At 49.4% G+C, this 18,339-nt stretch overlaps 1 long non-coding RNA gene across 1 annotated transcript; it reads right to left on the bottom strand.

Moving 5' to 3' along the window:
* Positions 1 to 2,573: 2,573 nt before the first annotated feature.
* On the bottom strand, positions 2,574 to 10,760 carry LOC144070409 (uncharacterized). The gene is made up of 2 exons (XR_013299280.1): positions 9,988 to 10,760; positions 2,574 to 4,950 (listed from the first exon to the last, which is right to left on the bottom strand). It is a non-coding gene; the product is annotated as an uncharacterized LOC144070409 (long non-coding RNA).
* Positions 10,761 to 18,339: the final 7,579 nt, after the last annotated feature.

Raw genomic sequence — 18,339 nt, 5'->3', positions numbered from 1 at the left:
CTGAGAAAGAAATGTTCGCCGGAGTGAATCCCGCACGCCGTCCGGGTCGTCCCTACAAGGGCCGTCGGGTGCGGCGGCGGGCTCCGAGGTAGGACCGCTGAGTCAGACGGGGCGTCTCGGTCTCGCTGAAACGGTTCAGGGTAGCGACTTCGACCCCTGGCAAATGCCCCCCCTAGGGAAGATTCGTGTCGCAAGCCCTTAGTCGAACCCGCAGGGCGAAGGAACCCAGTCGCCCGAGCACCGGCGTTATAAGCCGGGCCGGCGTGAGCCCTCCTGAGGCGGGTCTTGTTTGCCAATCGGTCAGTGGGGAAAGGGTAATGGGGAGATGGGTGGGGTTCGAAATATGTTATTTCCCCGACCCATCAAAGTTCGATTCCGCCAGTTCCCAGCTTAGTTCCCAGCTCAGTTCCATGTCCAAGTCCTTGTGCCTGTTGCTAGGTCAGGTCCCACCTCGTTCGATTTCGCCAGTTCCCAAGCTCCGTTCCATGTCAGACTCCACCAAATTTCGTTTATGATTCCGCCAGTTCCCAGCTTAGTTCCCAGCTCAGTTCCATGTCCAAGTCCAAGTCCTTGTGCCTGTTGCTAGGTCAGGTCCCACCTCGTTCGATTTCGCCAGTTCCCAAGCTCCGTTCCATGTCAGACTCCACCAAATTTCGTTTATGATTCCGCCAGTTCCCAGCTTAGTTCCCAGCTCAGTTCCATGTCCAAGTCCTTGTGCCTGTTGCTAGGTCAGGTCCCACCTCGTTCGATTTCGCCAGTTCCCAAGCTCCGTTCCATGTCAGACTCCACCAAATTTCGTTTATGATTCCGCCAGTTCCCAGCTTAGTTCCCAGCTCAGTTCCATGTCCAAGTCCTTGTGCCTGTTGCTAGGTCAGGTCCCACCTCGTTCGATTTCGCCAGTTCCCAAGCTCCGTTCCATGTCAGACTCCACCAAATTTCGTTTATGATTCCGCCAGTTCCCAGCTTAGTTCCCAGCTCAGTTCCATGTCCAAGTCCGTGTGCCTGTTCCGGGTCAGGACCCACCCCGTGTTATCATTTATCCCTGAATAACACACCATTGTCGGATTGGTGTAGACGGTTACGACCGCCTTAGTGAGTTCGCCACTCTCACTTGTCAAAATTTTTCTAAGTCCGTGTGCCTGTTCCGGGTCAGGACCCACCCCGTGTTATCATTTATCCCTGAATAGCACACCATTGTCGGATTGGTGTAGACGGTTACGACCGCCTTAGTGAGTTAACCACTCTCACTTGTCAAAATTTTTCTAAGTCCGTGTGCCTGTTCCGGGTCAGGACCCACCCCGTGTTATCATTTATCCCTGAATAGCACACCATTGTCGGATTGGTGTAGACGGTTACGACCGCCTTAGTGAGTTCGCCACTCTCACTTGTCAAAATTTTTCTAAGTCCGTGTGCCTGTTCCGGGTCAGGACCCACCCCGTGTTATCATTTATCCCTGAATAGCACACCATTGTCGGATTGGTGTAGACGGTTACGACCGCCTTAGTGAGTTCGCCACTCTCACTTGTCAAAATTTTTCTAAGTCCGTGTGCCTGTTCCGGGTCAGGACCCACCCCGTGTTATCATTTATCCCTGAATAGCACACCATTGTCGGATTGGTGTAGACAGTTACGACCACATTAGTGAGTTCGCCACTCTCACATGTCAAAATTTTTCTAAGTCCGTGTGCCTGTTCCGGGTCAGGACCCACCCCGTGTTATCATTTATCCCTGAATAGCACACCATTGTCGGATTGGTGTAGACGGTTACGACCGCCTTAGTGAGTTCACCACTCTCACTTGTCAAAATTTTTCTAAGTCCGTGTGCCTGTTCCGGGTCAGGACCCACCCCGTGTTATCATTTATCCCTGAATAGCACACCATTGTCGGATTGGTGTAGACGGTTACGACCGCCTTAGTGAGTTCGCCATTCTCACTTGTCAAAATTTTTCTAAGTCCGTGTGCCTGTTCCGGGTCAGGACCCACCCCGTGTTATCAGTTATCCCTGAATAGCACACCATCGTCGGACTGGTGTAGACGGTTACGACCGCCTTAGTGAGTTCGCCACTCTCACTTGTCAAAATTTTTCTAAGTCCGAGTGCCTGTTCCGGGTCAGGACCCACCCCGTGTTATCAGTTATCCCTGAATAGCACACCATCGTCGGACTGGTGTAGACGGTTACGACCGCCTTAGTGAGTTCGCCACTCTCACTTGTCGAAAATTTTCTAAGTCCCTTCACACTTAGAAAAAATTCGTTAAAATCAGGAGGACCACCCTCGGACACCCCAACACCTTGCAAACGTTGTCCGAACATAGGGTGATCTACCTGGACCCCGGGAGAGCGGAGGGTCGGTTCGCAGCCTGGAGCTCACATTCAAAATTTTTCTCTCCCTATAATCTTGCCGAAGGGTTTCTGCAGACCACCGGATTTTGCATGAGTAGGTGAGTTATATCCCCTTACATTTGGTAGACCCAAATTCGCTCTCCTGGTAGACCCAAGTTATATTATGGGGTAGACCCAGTTTCGAGCATGGGGTAGACCCACGTGAATGCCCTGGTAGACCCAAATCATGCGAGCACCATAAAAATCAGCGGGGTTTTTCCTCGAGCCTATCCGAGGATAGGCTCACATGAGCGGATATGGGTTTGTAATGGCTCGCTGAAAATCACGAGCTCCAGAGATTTTTCTCTGAAAATTTTTCTAAGTGTGAGCACCACACACATCAACGGTGTTTTCCCTCGAGCCTATCCGAGGATAGGCTCACGAGGGCGGATATGGGTTTGTATTGCCTCGCTGAAAGCCTGAGCTCCAGAAATTTTTCTAAGTGTGAGCACCACACACATCAACGGTGTTTTCCAACATGCCTATCCGAGGATAGTGACACATGAGCGGATTGGGTCGGCTGATGCCCCGCTGAAAACCTGAGCTCCAGAAATTTTTCTAAGTGTGAGCACCACACACTTCAACGGTGTTTTTCACAGTGCATGTCCGAGGATAGTGACACATGAGCGGATTGGGCTGGCTGATGCCCCGCTGAATTTCTGACCTCCAGAAATTTTTCTAAGTGTGAGCACCACACACTTCGGCGGGGTTTTTCCCCGAGCCTATCCGAGGATAGGCTCACATGAGCGGATATGGGTTTGGAATGGCTCGCTGAAATCCTGAGCTCCAGAGATTTTTCTCAGAAAATTTTTCTAAGTGTGAGCACCACACACATCAACGGGGTTTTCCAACATGCCTATCCGAGGATAGTGACACATGAGCGGATTGGGTCGGCTGATGCCCCGCTGAAAACCTGAGCTCCAGAAATTTTTCTAAGTGTGAGCACCACACACTTCAACGGTCTTTTTCACAGTGCATGTCCGAGGATAGTGACACATGAGCGGATTGGGCTGGCTGATGCCCCGCTGAATTTCTGACCTCCAGAAATTTTTCTAAGTGTGAGCACCACACACTTCAACGGGATTTTTCCCCGAGCCTATCCGAGGATAGGCTCACATGAGCGGATATGGGTTTGGAATGGCTCGCTGAAATCCTGAGCTCCAGAATTTTTTCTAAGTGTGAGCACCACACACATCAACGGTGTTTTCCAACGAGCCTGTCCGAGGATAGTGACACATGAGCGGATTGGGTCGGCTGATGCCCCGCTGAATTTCTGAGCTCCAGAAATTTTTCCAAGTGTGAGCACCACACACATCAACGGTGTTTTCCAACATGCCTGTCCGAGGATAGTGAAACATGAGCGGATTGAGCTGGCTGATGCTCCGCTGAATTTCTGACCTCCAGAAATTTTTCTAAGTGTGAGCACCACACACATCAACGGTCTTTTCCCCCGAGCCTATCCGAAGATAGGCTCACATGAGCGGATATGGGTTGCTGAAGCCCCCGCTGAGTTCCCGAGCTCCAGAAATTTTTCTAAGTGTGAGCACCACACACATCAACGGTGTTTTCCAACATGCCTGTCCGAGGATAGTGACACATGAGCGGATTGAGCTGGCTGATGCTCCGCTGAATTTCTGAGCTCCAGAAATTTTTCTAAGTGTGAGCACCACACACATCAACGGTCTTTTCCCCCGAGCCTATCCGAAGATAGGCTCACATGAGCGGATATGGGTTGCTGAAGCCCCCGCTGAGTTCCCGAGCTCCAGAAATTTTTCTAAGTGTGAGCACCACACACATCAACGGTGTTTTCCAACATGCCTGTCCGAGGATAGTGACACATGAGCGGATTGAGCAAGCTGATGCTCCGCTGAATTTCTGACCTCCAGAAATTTTTCTAAGTGTGAGCACCACACACTTCAACGGTCTTTTTCACAGTGCATGTCCGAGGATAGTGACACATGAGCGGATTGAGCTGGCTGATGCCCCGCTGAATTTCTGAGCTCCAGAAATTTTTCTAAGTCCGAGCTCCACACACTTCAACGGTCTTTTTCACAGTGCATGTCCGAGGATAGTGACACATGAGCGGATTGAGCTGGCTGATGCCCCGCTGAATTTCTGAGCTCCAGAAATTTTTCTAAGTCCGAGCACCACACACTTCAACGGTCTTTTTCACAGTGCATGTCCGAGGATAGTGACACATGAGCGGATTGAGCTGGCTGATGCTCCGCTGAATTTCTGAGCTCCAGAAATTTTTCTAAGTGTGAGCACCACACACTTCAACGGTCTTTTTCACAGTGCATGTCCGAGGATAGTGACACATGAGCGGATTGAGCTGGCTGATGCTCCGCTGAATTTCTGAGCTCCAGAAATTTTTCTAAGTGTGAGCACCACACACATCAACGGTCTTTTCCCCCGAGCCTATCCGAAGATAGGCTCACATGAGCGGATATGGGTTGCCAAAGCCTCGCAAGTGTGAGCACCACACACATCAACGGTGTTTCCCTCGAGCCTATCCGACGATAGGCTCACAAGGGCGGATATGGGTTTGTTATGCCCCGCTGAAATTTCGAGCTCCAGAAATTTTTCCAAGTGTGAGCACCACACACATCTGCGGGGTCTTATCACGAGCTTATCCGAGGATAGTGACACACGAGCGGATATGGATTTTTCTAAGCCCCTTCACACTTAGAAAAAATCCGCTTAAAAATCACGAAAATTTTTCTAAGTCCCGTAGGACTTAGAAAAAAAATCGTTAAAAATCAGGAGGACCACCCTCGGACACCCCAACACCTTGCCAACGTTGTCCGAACATAGGGTGATCTACCTGGACCCCGGGAGAGGTTAGGGTCGGTTCGCAGCCCGGAGCTCACCTTCAAAAATTTCCTCTCCCTATATACTTGCCGAAGGCTTTTTGCAGACCACCGGATTTTGCACGAGTAGGCAAATTATATCCCACCGGTCTTCACGGGCATCTGAGGACTTTCTCCCCGGGAATAGTGCTTCGTGGGCGGATATTATCGACAGATATCAGGTTTCATCGTCGAGCTCCATATATTTTTCGAGTTTCGGCACTTTGAAATTCGGCGGGGGTTCGCCCCGAGTCGATCCGAGAATAGTGCACCGTGAGCGGATTGGGTTGGCTGATGCCCCGCTGAAATCCTGAGCTCCAGAATTTTTTCTAAGTGTGAGCACCACACACATCAACGGTGTTTCCCTCGAGCCTTATCCGACGATAGGCTCACAAGGGCGGATATGGGTTTGTAATGTCTCGCTGAAAGCCTGAGCTCCAGAATTTTTTCTAAGTGTGAGCACCACACACTTCAACGGGCTTTTTCACAGTGCATATCCGAAGATAGTGACACATGAGCGGATTGAGCTGGCTGATGCCCCGCTGAATTTCTGACCTCCAGAATTTTTTCTAAGTCCGAGCACCACACACTTCAACGGTCTTTTTCACAGTGCATATCCGAAGATAGTGACACATGAGCGGATTGAGCTGGCTGATGCCCCGCTGAATTTCTGACCTCCAGAAATTTTTCTAAGTCCGAGCTCCACACACTTCAACGGTGTTTTTCACAGTGCATGTCCGAGGATAGTGACACATGAGCGGATTGAGCTGGCTGATGCCCCGCTGAATTTCTGACCTCCAGAAATTTTTCTAAGTCCGAGCTCCACACACATCAACGGTGTTTTTCACAGTGCATGTCCGAGGATAGTGACACATGAGCGGATTGGGTTGGCTGATGCCCCGCTGAATTTCTGAGCTCCAGAAATTTTTCTAAGTCCGAGCTCCACACACATCAACGGTGTTTTTCACAGTGCATGTCCGAGGATAGTGACACATGAGCGGATTGAGCTGGCTGGTGCCCCGCTGAATTTCTGACCTCCAGAAATTTTTCTAAGTGTGAGCACCACACACTTCAACGGTGTTTTTCACAGTGCATGTCCGAGGATAGTGACACATGAGCGGATTGAGCTGGCTGACGCCCCGCTGAATTTCTGAGCTCCAGAATTTTTTCTAAGTCCGAGCTCCACACACATCAACGGTGTTTTTCACAGTGCATGTCCGAGGATAGTGACACATGAGCGGATTGGGTTGGCTGATGCCCCGCTGAATTTCTGACCTCCAGAAATTTTTCTAAGTCCGAGCTCCACACACATCAACGGTGTTTTTCACAGTGCATGTCCGAGGATAGTGACACATGAGCGGATTGAGCTGGCTGATGCCCCGCTGAATTTCTGAGCTCCAGAAATTTTTCTAAGTCCGAGCTCCATACACATCAACGGTGTTTTTCACAGTGCTTGTCCGAGGATAGTGACACATGAGCGGATTGAGCTGGCTGATGCCCCGCTGAATTTCTGAGCTCCAGAAATTTTTCTAAGTCCGAGCTCCACACACTTCAACGGTGTTTTTCACAGTGCATGTCCGAGGATAGTGACACATGAGCGGATTGAGCTGGCTGATGCCCCGCTGAATTTCTGACCTCCAGAAATTTTTCTAAGTCCGAGCTCCACACACTTCAACGGTGTTTTTCACAGTGCTTGTCCGAGGATAGTGACACATGAGCGGATTGAGCTGGCTGATGCTCCGCTGAATTTCTGAGCTCCAGAAATTTTTCTAAGTCCGAGCTCCACACACTTCAACGGTCTTTTTCACAGTGCATGTCCGAGGATAGTGACACATGAGCGGATTGAGCTGGCTGACGCCCCGCTGAATTTCTGAGCTCCAGAAATTTTTCTAAGTGTGAGCACCACACACTTCAACGGGCTTTTTCACAGTGCATGTCCGAGGATAGTGACACATGAGCGGATTGAGCTGGCTGATGCCCCGCTGAATTTCTGACCTCCAGAAATTTTTCTAAGTGTGAGCACCACACACTTCAACGGTCTTTTTCACAGTGCATGTCCGAGGATAGTGACACATGAGCGGATTGAGCTGGCTGATGCCCCGCTGAATTTCTGAGCTCCAGAAATTTTTCTAAGTGTGAGCACCACACACTTCAACGGTCTTTTTCACAGTGCATGTCCGAGGATAGTGACACATGAGCGGATTGAGCTGGCTGACGCCCCGCTGAATTTCTGAGCTCCAGAAATTTTTCTAAGTGTGAGCACCACACACTTCAACGGTGTTTTTCACAGTGCATGTCCGAGGATAGTGACACATGAGCGGATTGAGCTGGCTGACGCCCCGCTGATTTTTCTGAGCTCCAGAAATTTTTCTAAGTGTGAGCACCACACACTTCAACGGTCTTTTTCACAGTGCATGTCCGAGGATAGTGACACATGAGCGGATTGAGCTGGCTGACGCCCCGCTGAATTTCTGAGCTCCAGAAATTTTTCTAAGTGTGAGCACCACACACTTCAACGGGGTTTTTCACAGTGCATATCCGAAGATAGTGACACATGAGCGGATTGAGCTGGCTGACGCCCCGCTGATTTTTCTGAGCTCCAGAAATTTTTCTAAGTGTGAGCACCACACACTTCAACGGTCTTTTTCACAGTGCATGTCCGAGGATAGTGACACATGAGCGGATTGAGCTGGCGGACGCCCCGCTGAATTTCTGAGCTCCAGAAATTTTTCCAAGTCCGAGCTCCACACACGTCAACGGTGTTTTTCACAGTGCATGTCCGAGGATAGTGACACATGAGCGGATTGAGCTGGCTGATGCCCCGCTGAATTTCTGAGCTCCAGAAATTTTTCTAAGTTCGAGCTCCACACACATCAACGGTGTTTTTCACAGTGCTTGTCCGAGGATAGTGACACATGAGCGGATTGGGTTGGCTGATGCCCCGCTGAATTTCTGACCTCCAGAAATTTTTCTAAGTCCGAGCTCCACACACTTCAACGGTGTTTTTCACAGTGCATGTCCGAAGATAGTGACACATGAGCGGATTGAGCTGGCTGATGCCCCGCTGAATTTCTGAGCTCCAGAAATTTTTCTAAGTCCGAGCTCCATACACATCAACGGTGTTTTTCACAGTGCATGTCCGAAGATAGTGACACATGAGCGGATTGAGCTGGCTGATGCCCCGCTGAATTTCTGAGCTCCAGAATTTTTTCTAAGTCCGAGCTCCATACACATCAACGGTGTTTTTCACAGTGCTTGTCCGAGGATAGTGACACATGAGCGGATTGAGCTGGCTGATGCCCCGCTGAATTTCTGACCTCCAGAAATTTTTCTAAGTCCGAGCTCCATACACATCAACGGTGTTTTTCACAGTGCTTGTCCGAGGATAGTGACACATGAGCGGATTGAGCTGGCTGATGCCCCGCTGAATTTCTGAGCTCCAGAAATTTTTCTAAGTCCGAGCTCCACACACTTCAACGGTGTTTTTCACAGTGCATGTCCGAGGATAGTGACACATGAGCGGATTGAGCTGGCTGATGCCCCGCTGAATTTCTGACCTCCAGAAATTTTTCTAAGTCCGAGCTCCACACACTTCAACGGTGTTTTTCACAGTGCTTGTCCGAGGATAGTGACACATGAGCGGATTGAGCTGGCTGATGCTCCGCTGAATTTCTGAGCTCCAGAAATTTTTCTAAGTCCGAGCTCCACACACTTCAACGGTCTTTTTCACAGTGCATGTCCGAGGATAGTGACACATGAGCGGATTGAGCTGGCTGACGCCCCGCTGAATTTCTGAGCTCCAGAAATTTTTCTAAGTGTGAGCACCACACACTTCAACGGGCTTTTTCACAGTGCATGTCCGAGGATAGTGACACATGAGCGGATTGAGCTGGCTGATGCCCCGCTGAATTTCTGACCTCCAGAAATTTTTCTAAGTGTGAGCACCACACACTTCAACGGTCTTTTTCACAGTGCATGTCCGAGGATAGTGACACATGAGCGGATTGAGCTGGCTGATGCCCCGCTGAATTTCTGAGCTCCAGAAATTTTTCTAAGTGTGAGCACCACACACTTCAACGGTCTTTTTCACAGTGCATGTCCGAGGATAGTGACACATGAGCGGATTGAGCTGGCTGACGCCCCGCTGAATTTCTGAGCTCCAGAAATTTTTCTAAGTGTGAGCACCACACACTTCAACGGTGTTTTTCACAGTGCATGTCCGAGGATAGTGACACATGAGCGGATTGAGCTGGCTGACGCCCCGCTGATTTTTCTGAGCTCCAGAAATTTTTCTAAGTGTGAGCACCACACACTTCAACGGTCTTTTTCACAGTGCATGTCCGAGGATAGTGACACATGAGCGGATTGAGCTGGCTGACGCCCCGCTGAATTTCTGAGCTCCAGAAATTTTTCTAAGTGTGAGCACCACACACTTCAACGGGGTTTTTCACAGTGCATATCCGAAGATAGTGACACATGAGCGGATTGAGCTGGCTGACGCCCCGCTGATTTTTCTGAGCTCCAGAAATTTTTCTAAGTGTGAGCACCACACACTTCAACGGTCTTTTTCACAGTGCATGTCCGAGGATAGTGACACATGAGCGGATTGAGCTGGCGGACGCCCCGCTGAATTTCTGAGCTCCAGAAATTTTTCCAAGTCCGAGCTCCACACACGTCAACGGTGTTTTTCACAGTGCATGTCCGAGGATAGTGACACATGAGCGGATTGAGCTGGCTGATGCCCCGCTGAATTTCTGACCTCCAGAAATTTTTCAAAGTGTGAGCACCACACACTTCAACGGTGTTTCCCTCGAGCCTATCCGACGATAGGCTCACAAGGGCGGATATGGGTTTGTTTTGCCCCGCTGAAATTTCGAGCTCCAGAAATTTTTCCAAGTGTGAGCACCACACACATCTGCGGGGTCTTATCACGAGCTTATCCGAGGATAGTGACACACGAGCGGATATGGATTTTTCTAAGCCCCTTCACACTTAGAAAAAATCCGCTTAAATTTTCCGAAAATTTTTCTAAGTCCCGCAGGACTTAGAAAAAAAATCGTTAAAAATCAGGAGGACCACCCTCGGACACCCCAACACCTTGCCAACGTTGTCCGAACATAGGGTGATCTACCTGGACCCCGGGAGAGGTCAGGGTCGGTTCGCAGCCCGGAGCTCACATTCAAAAATTTCCTCTCCCTATATACTTGCCGAAGGCTTTTTGCAGACCACCGGATTTTGCACGAGTAGGCAAATCATATCCCACCGGTCTTCACGGGCATCGGAGGACTTTCTCCCCGGGAATAGTGCTTCGTGGGCGGATATTATCGACAGATACCAGGTTTCATCGTCGAGCTCCGTATATTTTTCGAGTTTCAGCACTTTTAAAATCGGCGGGGGTTCGCCCCGAGTCAATCCGAGAATAGTGCACCGTGAGCGGATTGGGTCGGCTGATGCCCCGCTGAATTTCTGAGCTCCAGAAATTTTTCTAAGTCCGAGCTCCACACACTTCAACGGTGTTTTTCACAGTGCATGTCCGAGGATAGTGACACATGAGCGGATTGGGTTGGCTGATGCCCCGCTGAATTTCTGACCTCCAGAAATTTTTCTAAGTCCGAGCTCCACACACATCAACGGTGTTTTTCACAGTGCATATCCGAAGATAGTGACACATGAGCGGATTGAGCTGGCTGATGCCCCGCTGAATTTCTGAGCTCCAGAAATTTTTCTAAGTCCGAGCTCCACACACTTCAACGGTGTTTTTCACAGTGCATGTCCGAGGATAGTGACACATGAGCGGATTGGGTTGGCTGATGCCCCGCTGAATTTCTGACCTCCAGAAATTTTTCTAAGTCCGAGCTCCACACACTTCAACGGTGTTTTTCACAGTGCATGTCCGAGGATAGTGACACATGAGCGGATTGGGTTGGCTGATGCCCCGCTGAATTTCTGACCTCCAGAAATTTTTCTAAGTCCGAGCTCCACACACATCAACGGTGTTTTTCACAGTGCATATCCGAAGATAGTGACACATGAGCGGATTGAGCTGGCTGATGCCCCGCTGAATTTCTGAGCTCCAGAAATTTTTCTAAGTCCGAGCTCCACACACTTCAACGGTGTTTTTCACAGTGCATGTCCGAGGATAGTGACACATGAGCGGATTGGGTTGGCTGATGCCCCGCTGAATTTCTGACCTCCAGAAATTTTTCTAAGTCCGAGCTCCACACACATTAACGGTGTTTTTCACAGTGCATGTCCGAGGATAGTGACACATGAGCGGATTGGGTTGGCTGATGCCCCGCTGAATTTCTGAGCTCCAGAAATTTTTCTAAGTCCGAGCTCCACACACATTAACGGTGTTTTTCACAGTGCATGTCCGAGGATAGTGACACATGAGCGGATTGGGTTGGCTGATGCCCCGCTGAATTTCTGACCTCCAGAAATTTTTCTAAGTCCGAGCTCCACACACATTAACGGTGTTTTTCACAGTGCTTGTCCGAGGATAGTGACACATGAGCGGATTGAGCTGGCTGATGCCCCGCTGAATTTCTGACCTCCAGAAATTTTTCTAAGTCCGAGCTCCATACACATCAACGGTGTTTTTCACAGTGCTTGTCCGAGGATAGTGACACATGAGCGGATTGAGCTGGCTGATGCCCCGCTGAATTTCTGAGCTCCAGAAATTTTTCTAAGTCCGAGCTCCATACACATCAACGGTGTTTTTCACAGTGCTTGTCCGAGGATAGTGACACATGAGCGGATTGAGCTGGCTGATGCCCCGCTGAATTTCTGACCTCCAGAAATTTTTCTAAGTCCGAGCTCCACACACATTAACGGTGTTTTTCACAGTGCATGTCCGAGGATAGTGACACATGAGCGGATTGGGTTGGCTGATGCCCCGCTGAATTTCTGAGCTCCAGAAATTTTTCTAAATCCGAGCTCCACACACATCAACGGTGTTTTTCACAGTGCATGTCCGAGGATAGTGACACATGAGCGGATTGAGCTGGCTGATGCCCCGCTGAATTTCTGACCTCCAGAAATTTTTCTAAGTCCGAGCTCCACACACATCAACGGTGTTTTTCACTGTGCTTGTCCGAGGATAGTGACACATGAGCGGATTGGGTAGGCTGATGCCCCGCTGAATTTCTGACCTCCAGAAATTTTTCTAAGTCCGAGCTCCACACACTTCAACGGTGTTTTTCACAGTGCTTGTCCGAGGATAGTGACACATGAGCGGATTGAGCTGGCTGATGCCCCGCTGAATTTCTGACCTCCAGAATTTTTTCTAAGTCCGAGCTCCACACACATCAACGGTGTTTTTCACTGTGCTTGTCCGAGGATAGTGACACATGAGCGGATTGAGCTGGCTGATGCCCCGCTGAATTTCTGAGCTCCAGAAATTTTTCTAAGTCCGAGCTCCACACACTTCAACGGTGTTTTTCACAGTGCTTGTCCGAGGATAGTGACACATCAGCGGATTGAGCTGGCTGATGCCCCGCTGAATTTCTGAGCTCCAGAAAATTTTTCTAAGTGTGAGCACCACACACTTCAACGGTGTTTTTCACAGTGCGTATCCGAAGATAGTGACACATGAGCGGATTGAGCTGGCTGATGCCCCGCTGAATTTCTGAGCTCCAGAAATTTTTCTAAGTGTGAGCACCACACACTTCAACGGTCTTTTTCACAGTGCATGTCCGAGGATAGTGACACATGAGCGGATTGAGCTGGCTGACGCCCCGCTGAATTTCTGAGCTCCAGAAATTTTTCTAAGTCCGAGCTCCATACACATCAACGGTGTTTTTCACAGTGCTTGTCCGAGGATAGTGACACATGAGCGGATTGAGCTGGCTGATGCCCCGCTGAATTTCTGACCTCCAGAAATTTTTCTAAGTCCGAGCTCCACACACTTCAACGGTGTTTTTCACAGTGCATGTCCGAGGATAGTGACACATGAGCGGATTGAGCTGGCTGATGCCCCGCTGAATTTCTGAGCTCCAGAAATTTTTCTAAGTTCGAGCTCCACACACATCAACGGTGTTTTTCACAGTGCTTGTCCGAGGATAGTGACACATGAGCGGATTGGGTTGGCTGATGCCCCGCTGAATTTCTGACCTCCAGAAATTTTTCTAAGTCCGAGCTCCACACACTTCAACGGTGTTTTTCACAGTGCATGTCCGAAGATAGTGACACATGAGCGGATTGAGCTGGCTGATGCCCCGCTGAATTTCTGAGCTCCAGAAATTTTTCTAAGTCCGAGCTCCATACACATCAACGGTGTTTTTCACAGTGCATGTCCGAAGATAGTGACACATGAGCGGATTGAGCTGGCTGATGCCCCGCTGAATTTCTGAGCTCCAGAATTTTTTCTAAGTCCGAGCTCCATACACATCAACGGTGTTTTTCACAGTGCTTGTCCGAGGATAGTGACACATGAGCGGATTGAGCTGGCTGATGCCCCGCTGAATTTCTGACCTCCAGAAATTTTTCTAAGTCCGAGCTCCATACACATCAACGGTGTTTTTCACAGTGCTTGTCCGAGGATAGTGACACATGAGCGGATTGAGCTGGCTGATGCCCCGCTGAATTTCTGAGCTCCAGAAATTTTTCTAAGTCCGAGCTCCACACACTTCAACGGTGTTTTTCACAGTGCATGTCCGAGGATAGTGACACATGAGCGGATTGAGCTGGCTGATGCCCCGCTGAATTTCTGACCTCCAGAAATTTTTCTAAGTCCGAGCTCCACACACTTCAACGGTGTTTTTCACAGTGCTTGTCCGAGGATAGTGACACATGAGCGGATTGAGCTGGCTGATGCTCCGCTGAATTTCTGAGCTCCAGAAATTTTTCTAAGTCCGAGCTCCACACACTTCAACGGTCTTTTTCACAGTGCATGTCCGAGGATAGTGACACATGAGCGGATTGAGCTGGCTGACGCCCCGCTGAATTTCTGAGCTCCAGAAATTTTTCTAAGTGTGAGCACCACACACTTCAACGGGCTTTTTCACAGTGCATGTCCGAGGATAGTGACACATGAGCGGATTGAGCTGGCTGATGCCCCGCTGAATTTCTGACCTCCAGAAATTTTTCTAAGTGTGAGCACCACACACTTCAACGGTCTTTTTCACAGTGCATGTCCGAGGATAGTGACACATGAGCGGATTGAGCTGGCTGATGCCCCGCTGAATTTCTGAGCTCCAGAAATTTTTCTAAGTGTGAGCACCACACACTTCAACGGTCTTTTTCACAGTGCATGTCCGAGGATAGTGACACATGAGCGGATTGAGCTGGCTGACGCCCCGCTGAATTTCTGAGCTCCAGAAATTTTTCTAAGTGTGAGCACCACACACTTCAACGGTGTTTTTCACAGTGCATGTCCGAGGATAGTGACACATGAGCGGATTGAGCTGGCTGACGCCCCGCTGATTTTTCTGAGCTCCAGAAATTTTTCTAAGTGTGAGCACCACACACTTCAACGGTCTTTTTCACAGTGCATGTCCGAGGATAGTGACACATGAGCGGATTGAGCTGGCTGACGCCCCGCTGAATTTCTGAGCTCCAGAAATTTTTCTAAGTGTGAGCACCACACACTTCAACGGGGTTTTTCACAGTGCATATCCGAAGATAGTGACACATGAGCGGATTGAGCTGGCTGACGCCCCGCTGATTTTTCTGAGCTCCAGAAATTTTTCTAAGTGTGAGCACCACACACTTCAACGGTCTTTTTCACAGTGCATGTCCGAGGATAGTGACACATGAGCGGATTGAGCTGGCGGACGCCCCGCTGAATTTCTGAGCTCCAGAAATTTTTCCAAGTCCGAGCTCCACACACGTCAACGGTGTTTTTCACAGTGCATGTCCGAGGATAGTGACACATGAGCGGATTGAGCTGGCTGATGCCCCGCTGAATTTCTGACCTCCAGAAATTTTTCAAAGTGTGAGCACCACACACTTCAACGGTGTTTCCCTCGAGCCTATCCGACGATAGGCTCACAAGGGCGGATATGGGTTTGTTTTGCCCCGCTGAAATTTCGAGCTCCAGAAATTTTTCCAAGTGTGAGCACCACACACATCTGCGGGGTCTTATCACGAGCTTATCCGAGGATAGTGACACACGAGCGGATATGGATTTTTCTAAGCCCCTTCACACTTAGAAAAAATCCGCTTAAATTTTCCGAAAATTTTTCTAAGTCCCGCAGGACTTAGAAAAAAAATCGTTAAAAATCAGGAGGACCACCCTCGGACACCCCAACACCTTGCCAACGTTGTCCGAACATAGGGTGATCTACCTGGACCCCGGGAGAGGTCAGGGTCGGTTCGCAGCCCGGAGCTCACATTCAAAAATTTCCTCTCCCTATATACTTGCCGAAGGCTTTTTGCAGACCACCGGATTTTGCACGAGTAGGCAAATCATATCCCACCGGTCTTCACGGGCATCGGAGGACTTTCTCCCCGGGAATAGTGCTTCGTGGGCGGATATTATCGACAGATACCAGGTTTCATCGTCGAGCTCCGTATATTTTTCGAGTTTCAGCACTTTTAAAATCGGCGGGGGTTCGCCCCGAGTCAATCCGAGAATAGTGCACCGTGAGCGGATTGGGTCGGCTGATGCCCCGCTGAATTTCTGAGCTCCAGAAATTTTTCTAAGTCCGAGCTCCATACACATCAACGGTGTTTTTCACAGTGCTTGTCCGAGGATAGTGACACATGAGCGGATTGAGCTGGCTGATGCCCCGCTGAATTTCTGACCTCCAGAAATTTTTCTAAGTCCGAGCTCCACACACATTAACGGTGTTTTTCACAGTGCATGTCCGAGGATAGTGACACATGAGCGGATTGGGTTGGCTGATGCCCCGCTGAATTTCTGAGCTCCAGAAATTTTTCTAAATCCGAGCTCCACACACATCAACGGTGTTTTTCACAGTGCATGTCCGAGGATAGTGACACATGAGCGGATTGAGCTGGCTGATGCCCCGCTGAATTTCTGACCTCCAGAAATTTTTCTAAGTCCGAGCTCCACACACATCAACGGTGTTTTTCACTGTGCTTGTCCGAGGATAGTGACACATGAGCGGATTGGGTAGGCTGATGCCCCGCTGAATTTCTGACCTCCAGAAATTTTTCTAAGTCCGAGCTCCACACACTTCAACGGTGTTTTTCACAGTGCTTGTCCGAGGATAGTGACACATGAGCGGATTGAGCTGGCTGATGCCCCGCTGAATTTCTGACCTCCAGAATTTTTTCTAAGTCCGAGCTCCACACACATCAACGGTGTTTTTCACTGTGCTTGTCCGAGGATAGTGACACATGAGCGGATTGAGCTGGCTGATGCCCCGCTGAATTTCTGAGCTCCAGAAATTTTTCTAAGTCCGAGCTCCACACACTTCAACGGTGTTTTTCACAGTGCTTGTCCGAGGATAGTGACACATCAGCGGATTGAGCTGGCTGATGCCCCGCTGAATTTCTGAGCTCCAGAAAATTTTTCTAAGTGTGAGCACCACACACTTCAACGGTGTTTTTCACAGTGCGTATCCGAAGATAGTGACACATGAGCGGATTGAGCTGGCTGATGCCCCGCTGAATTTCTGAGCTCCAGAAATTTTTCTAAGTGTGAGCACCACACACTTCAACGGTCTTTTTCACAGTGCATGTCCGAGGATAGTGACACATGAGCGGATTGAGCTGGCTGACGCCCCGCTGAATTTCTGAGCTCCAGAAATTTTTCTAAGTCCGAGCTCCATACACATCAACGGTGTTTTTCACAGTGCTTGTCCGAGGATAGTGACACATGAGCGGATTGAGCTGGCTGATGCCCCGCTGAATTTCTGACCTCCAGAAATTTTTCTAAGTCCGAGCTCCACACACTTCAACGGTGTTTTTCACAGTGCATGTCCGAGGATAGTGACACATGAGCGGATTGAGCTGGCTGATGCCCCGCTGAATTTCTGAGCTCCAGAAATTTTTCTAAGTTCGAGCTCCACACACATCAACGGTGTTTTTCACAGTGCTTGTCCGAGGATAGTGACACATGAGCGGATTGGGTTGGCTGATGCCCCGCTGAATTTCTGACCTCCAGAAATTTTTCTAAGTCCGAGCTCCACACACTTCAACGGTGTTTTTCACAGTGCATGTCCGAAGATAGTGACACATGAGCGGATTGAGCTGGCTGATGCCCCGCTGAATTTCTGAGCTCCAGAAATTTTTCTAAGTCCGAGCTCCATACACATCAACGGTGTTTTTCACAGTGCATGTCCGAAGATAGTGACACATGAGCGGATTGAGCTGGCTGATGCCCCGCTGAATTTCTGAGCTCCAGAATTTTTTCTAAGTCCGAGCTCCATACACATCAACGGTGTTTTTCACAGTGCTTGTCCGAGGATAGTGACACATGAGCGGATTGAGCTGGCTGATGCCCCGCTGAATTTCTGACCTCCAGAAATTTTTCTAAGTCCGAGCTCCATACACATCAACGGTGTTTTTCACAGTGCTTGTCCGAGGATAGTGACACATGAGCGGATTGAGCTGGCTGATGCCCCGCTGAATTTCTGACTTCCAGAAATTTTTCTAAGTCCGAGCTCCACACACTTCAACGGTGTTTTTCACAGTGCTTGTCCGAGGATAGTGACACATGAGCGGATTGAGCTGGCTGATGCCCCGCTGAATTTCTGACTTCCAGAAATTTTTCTAAGTCCGAGCTCCACACACATCAACGGTGTTTTTCACAGTGCTTGTCCGAGGATAGTGACACATGAGCGGATTGGGCTGGCTGACCCCCCGCTGAATTTCTGAGCTCCATGAAATTTTTGATTTTTGAGCACCACAAAAATCGGCGGGGTTTTCCCTCGAGCCTATCCGAGAATAGTGCTCCATGGGCGGATACGGGTTGGCTGACGCCCCGCTGAAATTTCGAGCTCCAGAAATTTTTCAAAGTGTGAGCACCACACACATCAACGGTCTTTTTCACAGTGCATGTCCGAGAATAGTGACACATGAGCGGATATGGATTTTTCTAAGCCCCTTCACACTTAGAAAAAATCCGCTTAAATTTTCCGAAAATTTTTCTAAGTCCCGCAGGACTTAGAAAAAAATTCGTAAAAAATCAGGAGAACCACCC

The sequence above is a fragment of the Stigmatopora argus genome, unplaced genomic scaffold, assembly GCF_051989625.1.
Source record: "Stigmatopora argus isolate UIUO_Sarg unplaced genomic scaffold, RoL_Sarg_1.0 HiC_scaffold_63, whole genome shotgun sequence".
Lineage (NCBI taxonomy): Eukaryota > Metazoa > Chordata > Actinopteri > Syngnathiformes > Syngnathidae > Stigmatopora > Stigmatopora argus.
Note: the sequence above shows the minus strand (reverse complement) of the source record. Positions and strands in the feature narration are given on the sequence as shown.